Source organism: Pezoporus wallicus, unplaced genomic scaffold, assembly GCF_028554395.1.
Source record: "Pezoporus wallicus isolate ANWC-B61680 ecotype Strahan unplaced genomic scaffold, APGP_CSIRO_Pwel_v1 contig_4722, whole genome shotgun sequence".
NCBI classification, from domain to species: domain Eukaryota; kingdom Metazoa; phylum Chordata; class Aves; order Psittaciformes; family Psittacidae; genus Pezoporus; species Pezoporus wallicus.
The window spans coordinates 8,029,958-8,038,665 of record NW_026641840.1 but is presented as its reverse complement, the minus strand read 5'-3'; the positions used below and the strand labels follow the sequence as shown (position 1 = coordinate 8,038,665).

General features: G+C 42.8%; 1 long non-coding RNA gene across 2 annotated transcripts; it reads left to right on the top strand.

Moving 5' to 3' along the window:
- Positions 1-27: 27 nt before the first annotated feature.
- On the top strand, positions 28-8,333 carry LOC130607968 (uncharacterized). 2 transcript variants are annotated; one of them, XR_008974402.1, is made up of 2 exons: positions 28-130; positions 5,719-8,333. It is a non-coding gene; the product is annotated as an uncharacterized LOC130607968 (long non-coding RNA). The 2 variants fall into 2 exon arrangements; XR_008974401.1 differs by lacking the exon at positions 28-130 and adding an exon at positions 4,208-4,660.
- The last annotated feature ends 375 nt before the right edge of the window (positions 8,334-8,708 follow it).

Below are 8,708 nucleotides of genomic sequence, written 5' to 3'. Positions count from 1 at the left end.
GCGGTGGCGGGAAGGGGCAGGCGCCGAGGGCGGCCTTGGCGGCGGTTGGTGTGAGGGCGCCCTGTGGCCGTTGTCCCGGTGGGGAGTGCGGCCAGGCCGTACTGGGGGCCTGCCCCGCGGCGGTGCCAGGGTAGGCCGGGCGGGCTGGGCGGCTGGGTTACGCGGAGCCTGGCCGGGGAGTGCTGTCCCGCGGCTCCCAGGTTGGGCGGAGGCGGTGGCCGGGCCTCATCTGGGAGGCCGAGGGAAGGCTGCGGGGAGCCGGCGGCCCTGCTCCTCGGCCCGGGCGGCGGGGCCGAGGGACGCGCCGGGTGGCCAGGGCAGCGTCGGGGAACCGGCGGAAGTGGTGTCCCGGGCGGGTGGGAGTGCGGGGGTGCTGGACAAAACGAGCTGGCTGCGAGTACGAGCCATTTAAACTGGCCTGCAGGGCTCTCCGGAGAACTGCTTTTCTGTTAGCAGCCGGTATTGCTTGCAGTAGCCTCTACATTACCTTGGTCTCCTCCCCAGAGAAATTGCCTCAGGCCGTGCTTTGCAGTAAGAAAGAATCCGACGGGGCGGGGGGGGAACTAACCAGGAGGTTCTGCTTAGAAACCTTGGGCTAAACCAGCCCGTTCGCCTGAGGCGAGTGGAGAACTTGATGGGTACCCATACAAAACAGGAGAGAGCGGTGTTACGCAGTGCCTCTGTGCAGCGTGGGGCTTCTGCGCTTAAAAGCTTACCAGTACAACATGGATCGCTTGCAGCGTAGCCACATTAAACAAAACACTGGTGTTTATTACCTGTATTATCTTAGTGCACAGGAGCCCCAGCCACAGGCCAGGATGCCATTTTGCAAGATGCTGTACAAACAGAACAAAGAGCACATGTCCGAAGTGCACAACAAAAGGCGGCAATCGGCACAGGTAGATGGCAGAATGCAAGCAGACAAGGGGATGATACTGGTCAGCATCAGAGGGGTCAAAGCTATTTTTGCTTCATTGTCTTTGTCAAGGAACGGTGGGGTTTTGAGGGCAAAATGCGCCTGAGGAGAGCTTTACCCAAGTGTCTGAAAAAGCCTATATGAAGATGTAGGCGCCTTTGAAATTAAGCAAGTGGACAATGGAGAAACTTCCTGAAAACAAAGTTCTCAGACATTGTTTCAGCTAGAAATAAAGGGCTATGATGAAGTAAAAGAAAACGTAGGTAAAGAGCCTGAAGTCTTCTTAGCAAAGCAATGAAAGACCCATTAGCTGGAACATTACATTTACATAAAAGTACTAATACTTTTACAAGTTTCTCAGTCTGTGTTTCTCTAACCATCCTGCACGCCAGCAGTTGGATGCCAGTGTAGTATGTCTTACTTGTGGTTGGCCATTTACCCTAATTTCTTTCTGTGTTCACATCCTGCTTCCAGTATTGTAATTTTCATCACCTACTTTTTTCCATTTTGCCTTGCCTTTTCCGTTCTTTCTCTATTGCAATTTCTTCTCTTATGCTTCTCATAGAGCCTTCCGTAAATAATGAATGAAATGGATGGATTGCACATCCAAGGATGGGCCACGCCATGTACAGACAGCTGGCCTGGGTTAGTTGGTGTGTAGTTAGACATCTGTATGAAGGAAGTGCCTAGGCCCAGCCCCCAGCGGGGAGGAACAGGCCTCTGCCAAAGGTGATTGATCTGATGCCAAGACAGACATGCGATTTTCTCACTTATGGGGACCATTTCTCTCCACTGACTGTAAAGAGAGCTTTGCACCAGTAGTCCAGAACTGCACATCTACCCTTTAAAATTACAGAATTAAATGCGGTAACTCACCTGTGGTTGAAGCTCATGCTATGTAGAAATCACTAGACAAGAAGCAGTGGAGAAACCTGTCTCCTTGTGCCCTTTTCCGCAGCGCACTCTCTCTACCGTATAAACAAACATGTTATTTACCCACTTTCAGAAAGCAATTATTTTGAAACAACCTCCTGACCTTTCCTCTGTCACAGTCTACTTTTTCCATACTGATTGTGCGAAACAAAACAACTTCCACTGAGGGTTACAAAATGCTGGGATATGCTGTAATCCCGCAGGAACCGTTCTTGGAGAGAACTGTTTCCAATCAGCAGGAGGAATTGCAACTGCCAGCCACAAATGTTATCCCTAACAGCCGAGTAATCTTTCTAGTGGTTGTGTTCCAGACTTTCTGCTGCATGGCCATCACCCAAACCACTCAAGGATCCTGGTGTTTTCCCAGCATCATTGGGCCTGTTTACCATGAACTCCCAACTAATCCTTATTTAGTGAGCTCAAAGGTTATTCAGATGGTGCATTCGAAAGGTCAGGAGGATGGGTCGTAGTGCTGCCTATGGTGCCTATGGGTTTTATTCTTGAGTAACACTGAAGAGGAAGGAAAGGTTTTCCTCACACCTTGTTCTGTCTTCAAATAGGAGCGCAAGAGAACAGCAGTGAAAGCACCAAGCCATCCCATGTAATCTCTGCAAGTGGTGCTAGAAAGCATCTTTTGACACCAATGCAGGGAAGCACATGTGTGTGCAGTAGCCTAATGCTTAATCAAGAGATTTAGGAGGACTTGCTGCAAACTTAAAAGTTGAAAATACCATAGCCGGGTGTTTTGTCTAGGTTCACCTGTGTGAACCTAGAAAACTCATATTTTACTGCTAAATATATAGCACATGACCTTGATCTTTGAGTGACAAAATTGGTGGCATCAGTATGAACAGTCTAAAGAAATGTTTCAGGGAAAGGGAATGAATGAGCCTTTATTTTGAATTCCCTTAGGTTTATGTTTGATTTTGTCTAGAAGTACAGTTGTTCCAGAATAGTTATTTGCACCCTATTTTAATTCAGCTGAGCTAAAGTAAACACATCTTTACCACAGAAGGTCTGGGCAATATAACTGTATCTTTGTACATCAGGCACTAGCTCTCTAGCTAGTGTTCAGTCTCTTATTATCTTAAAATTGACTTTTTTATAGCATTGTACTAGGGAAGTGCTCATGGTATGATTATGATATTGAAGATGATATGCTGATAGCTTGTGGAAGTTAAAGGTCTAATAATATTTTCAACATCTTATGGTATAAATGTTCTTGCATGCATGACTTCTCACTTCAAAATTTATTTGTATTAAAAAAGGATGTAAAAGGATATGGTAGCAATTTCTAGGTATCTTTTTGTGTGAAAATTCTTGCTGCAGAGAAAATTACAGTTGTTCCTGAAAAAAAATGTTCACATACAGTTATTTAAGAATAGGCTGTTGCTGTGTAAATCCATATGAAGATATGCCAGTTAGTCAGTACTGGGACCATTGTTGTGCACATCAAACCTGTGCCAGTTGATGCATTACCAGCATCTTGAGCAATTAAGTAATCGATTCATCACTGCTTGAGTTTAAAAAACTGTCCATAAAGACAATTATCATTGTATTGTAGATAAACCATCTTTTAATCCCTGTTCATAAAAAGGAAAACTAAGTAAGTATAAAATTGCACTGGAACAAATACACATTATTCCAGTACAATGTGTCTGTTTTGCTTGGGTTGTACTAATATAATAAAATGAACACAATTAAATCTCTTCATGGGAATTTGGTGAGGTTTTTTAACATACTTGGTATACTGAGGCCCAAGTCCTGTCTGGGCTTCTGTATGCTACTGCACTGCAGAAAAACCCAACCCAATCAACCAAACAAAAAAAATCAGAGCTTTGAAAAGTAAAAGATACTTGCAGACCCTCTAATAAAGAAAGACAGTAAGACTGGTGACAGTGAGAACTGCCTGTCCAGCCTCAGCCTTGGGGTCAGCCCAAGCCATCACAAATGCATCAGTAGCTCTTGGCAGTCCATGCTTCTCTTAATGTGTGGAGGCAGTAGAAGGAAATTCTGCTTTAGAAAGGGCTGGGGCTGAGAAGAACCACATATAGAGTACATTGTAACCTGAAAGAGCCTAAAACATGTTTTAAAAGAGTTTGTACTTTATTGGGGGTATACAAGCCTGACCTAAACACATCGAATAATTTTTAGGGAACTATTGTATTCACAAGACTTGGCTTACCACCATATCCTTCAGGTTTCACACAGTTAGAATACCCCTGCCATCAGCAGGGATGTGCTCTCATGAACCTGGAGTATCACGGAGGTAAGTAAGTCCAGGAGTCTTTCTAGGGCCATAATTTGACTCTTTGTGTTAATTTGGCTCTGAACACAGAGGATTGTACATAGAGCACTCACGGGTTATAGCATAAGAGCAGTACTCGTGTGTGTAGGATCAAGAAAAAATTGACCATAGTGGTAATGTTTTATATTTGTCCTCTGTGGACTGGAATGAAATTATCAAACCACTTAATATTCAGACACTTGGTAACTATCAAATAATTCTTTCAGTTACTGCCTATTTCACATTCACTGTCCTGGTTTGGGCACAGCCTTTATCCTTGCAGATTTTTCAGTGAATTTCAAAGATGAAGAGTGTTCAGCTCTATAATCTCTCCCCTTCATTACAGAAAACTCTTAGAAATTTCCCTACTTGTTCCGTTCAGCCTCTCTCAGAGGTGATCTGAGGTGTGAAGGATCACTGCTAGGAATAAAAGAACATTCTCAGCACTCATTAAATATTTCTGGTCCTTTTGCTGTGATTCCCAGGCATGGTCATGTACATACCAATCTTTTAGACTGAAGATGGTAATTCATTTCAGATAGGTCACTAAAAATGGTTAATAAATACTACTGATACTTAATTCTTCTATCGTATCTCTCACAGGAGAGTGTGCTAAAAGAGGTGCTTGTGCCCCAGAGAAGTGCTTGTGAATGCTGAATTGAAGCTATGCAAAGAGATGGCTTCAAACACAGGAAAGCTGTTCACACACCCCGTGTCTGGACTTGAGGAGCTGGTGGAAGTTTCTGTCCTAACAAATGGTGAAAGATTGGCTTCTCCAGGGCAAATGGTTCAAAGGGGTAAAGCTGGGGCCTTGCTTTGAACCATCTATAAAGGCAGCAGGCTCACTAGCCTTTGTAGATTTGGATCTCTGGGATAAAGAAACTGCAGTGAAGCAGCCTGTATCACCTATTTAAATTTGGGTCTAAATCTTTCCCTGGCTGCTCCCATCAGGAGGACTTGAGGTAGTATATGTTACATCCTCTTCTGAGGGGTGTTAATTTGGATGAAGCCGGAGCACCCCGTGGTGGAGGAATGGGTATGCATTGCAGAGGCTCCTTTAAACAGAAACAATCTCTGTCTTCAGCTGCCAGTTCTTGCTGACATCAGCATAAGATCTAGTCGGTTATAGGGGTGAACACATACATGCATACCTTGATTGGCAGGCCAAGCTCCCTCAGGGCTATATGAGAGAAAAAAACATAGCCCATTCTCAATGCTGTCTGTTCAGGTCTGCTCCCTAATTTCATCATCTGCCTTTATTTCTCCTACTTTGCTCCCTCTTTCGCTCTCTGGTACCTGTCCTTTTCCTGGTTGTTCTTTCTTTTTCCCTTTTTCATTCTCATCTTTATGTGTTCTTTCAACCTTCTCCCTGTTTTCTTTTCCTCTACATCTGAGATTTATCTTTTTAGCTGTTTTTCTGTACCAGTAATTCTGCCTACTCCATCCTCCAAGTTCCCTTTCTGTCATGTCTCACTCTTCTCTTGCTTGCCTTTCACCTTCACTGATGCTCTCTCTTTTAGGAGTTGTTTTAAAGCATTAAAGTCTGGCCAGAGGTTGAGTTTCCTATTTTTGTGTTGGGCAGGTGGCAGGCTTCCAGTGGAAATAGTGCCAAAGGAAGAACAGCAGCCCAGAGGAGGCTTCACACTTTACAGCAACATTTAAAGCATTCTGAATCTGATTAGGGGATATGGCTGAAAGTCACATCGCTGCCTGGTCCTACATGGCATTTTTAAAAAGCTGTCAGAGCAAAAAATGTAATACTGGAACTAAAGCCCCTAAGCAATTCCAGCTGCAGTGCAGTACTCCGATGTCGTGTCAGTCAGCAAGCAAACACCTACTGCAACGGCTGGATTCACAAGTGCCATAAGCCACCTTTGGATCAAAAGTGCCATTCAATTTTTCTCACTTTAAATCTCTTTCATAAATTCCTCTAGATTTACTTTGAGATCAGAATTTGACTTACAGGCATTATCTCTGACAAACGAAGGGGAAAGGGTGAATGTGCAGCACTGTGGCATCAGGAGAAAAAAAAAGGAGATTGCAGGTGTCCTGCTTTTTTCAGATGTAATAGAAGTAGCGAATGAATAAACCAACCTTCTGTCAGAAAAAAGCATACAAAGGTAATGAGTCCTTAAGAAGAATGCCTTCTCTGTGTGTAATATAAAGCGTATTTCACTGCTCACAGCTATATATGCACACATACCCACACAGAGACATGGGTACATAAATATTCAAAACAGCTGCAAATTTGACTTAAAAGGTAGTCCGTATCAGCTCACTACGTTTTCATTATGAAATACTCTGATGTAAGAGATCTTCATGAAAAACCTTTCAAGTCCCCTTTTCCTAGTTTCCATATTACTCTAGGTAAGGAAGAGAATGATGGATTTAGTAAAGGTGCAGCACTCAGGAGTGCTGGTAAGAGATCTCACTTTTCTTTTTTGGCTTGGAATCACTAGCTTTGTCTCAGTTTGGCAAAAGATTATATCCTTCATGACATAATCCATGTCAGTATCCTCCGTTTCCAGCCCCAGTGTTACACTTCCATTTGTCCTTTTATTTTTTTTCTCCTTTTAATTAAATGAATATAAAATATAGCATCTAACAATAAAAATGAATAAAAAAAAGCACAGGGATCAGATCCAGTTAACAGAACCCATCACTCTGTGGGTTCAGAATCAAGGCCGGGCAAGGAAACCTGTCCCCTGAGGAGAAGATAATTTCCCTGCCATCACATTAAGGTTATTGCAATGCCAGCATCCCTAAATAGCCACGCGCTGCGTCTTACCACCCCTTTGTCTCTCTCCCCATCTTTTTGGTTGGATTTGTATTGCTGCCAAGTGCAGGACTGGACTGTGCAGAGACTCAATATTTGGTAGAAGTCCTTTAGAGAGCTTATTTTTCAAAATAAATATATAGATGTGAAATGGTAATAAAGTTCTTTTAATTAACACGGACCGTACCCTCAGGCTTTGCCTGTAGGTTCAGAGCACTGTCTGTAGTGAGCCCATTGCACTGACAGGTGGTCTGGGGCTGGGAGAAGCAGAAATCTCCCAGAGGAACCTGTCAGTCGACAAGGATCGGTGTTGATTCCTCCTGTTAGGTAATTGCTCAAGTAGAAGAGTCTCCAAATTGTTCAGAATTCAAGAAGAACAGATGAAATAAAAGCCTCTGCTCCTGCAGTGCTGCTATTTTTAAGATGATTTAAACCTTAAAAAAAAAAAAGAAGGGTGCTGTGAAAAAGAGTATGGCAATTATCAAGATGATCACCGTCACTGGAAGTTCAACACTGAGGTCAGACACTTCTTCACAAAGCAGCTGCACTGCATGGTCTGACTGCTGCTGTCTCGCCTGCAAATGATGGGGAGGCTGCGCAGCCCATGCTGCAAAAGCACACACACCACTGGTGCCAAAGCTCTTCTTGCAAGCTAAACTGCTGCTCTCTGCCTGCTAAAAAGGAAAAGGAAATGTAGTTACACAAAAAGGAGTTTGAGAAATGACAAATTTTGCTACTTAATTCTGCACTGGAGTTACCATCATCTGTAGCCATTACGTGCATTTGACTAACCCCCAGAATGCTCTCTTGCAGCCTTACAAAGAAATCTTCAAAGAAACCCTGGGATCAAGGCAGTGTAAGCACAAGCTTTAAGTCAGCTTTGTGTGACAGCTTCTGATTTATGCTTTCAAACATACCAACAGATCTCTGCCTCGGTTGTTAGTTACAGCTTGCAAAATATATAAGGACATGCAATGCCTTAATATACCTCTACCAGAAGAATAAAATCTTTATAATACTCTATTAAATTAGATGGTTTGGAGAAGAATTACATTTTCCTGAAGACCGGATTTATGAAAAGGCTATCTAGAAGCTTCTGTTTTTAATTAATTGCAAACTCTGTAGCATTCTAGACAGCTTTAATGTCCAAATTTGTTCTCACTAGGTCTATTTAATTACTACTATTTTCATATAACCATTGATACATACTGCTAAGAATGAAGTGTTACATGTCTTTTTTATGATACCAGGGGAACATACAGTAAAGGCTTTACCATTTCCCTTATCCTTGGGGAAGTACTTAAGCAGATAAACTAATTAATAATGTGAGTTGCTAGCTTTGTATAGCAACAACAGAATATTTGTTAGCTGCACATGTAAGAAGACTTCAAATAAATTCAGTAATTCTATCTGTAGTTCAATTCTTTGAAAGAAACAAAAAATCCTATGATTAGATTTATTTGTTGGAAAAAAGCTATTCCACAGTTAAGAAGGGAGAGGTAGCAGAAATTCCTTAGCCATGTCTCTCATTAATGTGCAGTAAAACAAGCTAGATACTCTGCTTGGGTTAACCATCATTCCTTTATGTCAGCTTTTTGACCTGCACACTTAACTCCAGGTAAGAATCTGTCCCTGTGTAACTAGAAGATTACAAACTGTAGAGGAGACATAGGAAAAAAGCACCGCAATAAGACAGTGTCAGGAAATGATTGATTGACTTCCTGTTCCCTTGGTAACCTCAGGAGGTCATGTACAAGAGGGGTTGTGGAGCTTCAAAGTCTAAAACCTGCACGTAT